The 1,285-nt window shown below is 37.8% G+C and overlaps 1 non-coding gene across 1 annotated transcript; it reads left to right on the top strand.

The window, feature by feature from the left end:
* Positions 1–544: 544 nt before the first annotated feature.
* LOC128283055 (small nucleolar RNA R71) lies at positions 545–651 on the top strand. Its single transcript, XR_008273396.1, has one exon. It is a non-coding gene; the product is annotated as a small nucleolar RNA R71 (small nucleolar RNA).
* The last annotated feature ends 634 nt before the right edge of the window (positions 652–1,285 follow it).

The following is a 1,285-nucleotide window of genomic DNA, read 5'->3' as shown; positions in this document are numbered from 1 at the left end:
CTAACACCTTCCCACACCTAAGTGTAACTGCTTTCACATGCTCTTTTGGGTTGGGTTCGGTATTACAAGGTAGACTGCCTGGTGGTCTCTCTGAAATCATTTTAGCCAGCTGTCCAATTTGATTTTTGAGCCCTTGGATCGATGCTTGCTGATTTTTAAGTGCAGTTTCAGTGTTTTGAAAATAGGTTTTGCTACTGAAATAAATTTTGTAATCATCTCCTTAAGGTTCGGCTTTTTCTCTTGCTGGTAAGGTTGTTGTTGGAAGCCTAGAGGGGGTGGTGGTCTCTGATTCCCTTGGCCTCCCCATGAGAAATTTGGGTGGTTCCTCCAACCTGCATTGTAAGTGTTAAAAATGACGGCTGCTTTTGTCGGCTTTGTTCTCATGACTTGCCACTGATAATTATTCAGTGACATCTCTTCTATAAATTCATAAACCTCTTCAGGTGTCTTATTATTAATTGTCCCACCAGCAGCTGCGTCAATCATCTGTCTAGTCGAAGGATTCAGACCGTTGTAAAAAGTTTGAACCTGTAGCCATAGAGGTAACCCATGGTGAGGGCACCTTCTCAATAGATCCTTGTATCTCTCCCATGCATTATAGAGTGTTTCTAGATCCATCTACACAAAAGAAGAGATATCATTCCTCAACTTAGTCGTTTTAGCCGGCAGAAAATATTTAAGTAAAAATTTTTAGATCATGTGTTCCCAAGTAGTGATTGACCCTCGTGGTAATGAGTTCAACCACTGTTTAGCTTTGTTCTTTAACGAAAAGGGAAACAACTGAAGGCAAATGGCATCATAAAAAATGCCATTGATCTTAAAAGTGTTACAAAACTCTAAAAAATTCGCTAAATGAGTGTTTGGATCCTCGTCCTGCAAACCATCAAACTGAACAAATTGTTGTATCTAATTTTTAGCCATCTCCTCGGTTGTGGTTTGAATATCGTCCTCTTGTCCTTTCTCTATGTCATGTAGGCTTCGCCTAATTTCTCTTCTATTTCTGTGAGCTGTGTGTTCTATCTCACTATCAAAAAGTAATGGTCCTGACGGGTTTTTTATAGCGATAAACTATAAAAACCTGTCAGAAGGAAATAAAATAAATTTTAGTAATATAAACAAAATTTAAATTGCAATAAAATAAATGGCTAAAGTAATAAAAATTAAGTGTCCCTAATATCTTAGTTCCCCGGCAACGGTGCCAAAAACTTGATGTGATCGTCTTATGATAAGTTTTATATTTATGATTGGTCGTACTTGAAAACTAACTATTATCACGATGAAGGCG

This window comes from Gossypium arboreum, chromosome 10 (assembly GCF_025698485.1).
Source record: "Gossypium arboreum isolate Shixiya-1 chromosome 10, ASM2569848v2, whole genome shotgun sequence".
In the NCBI taxonomy this organism is placed as follows: domain Eukaryota; kingdom Viridiplantae; phylum Streptophyta; class Magnoliopsida; order Malvales; family Malvaceae; genus Gossypium; species Gossypium arboreum.
Note: the sequence above shows the minus strand (reverse complement) of the source record. Positions and strands in the feature narration are given on the sequence as shown.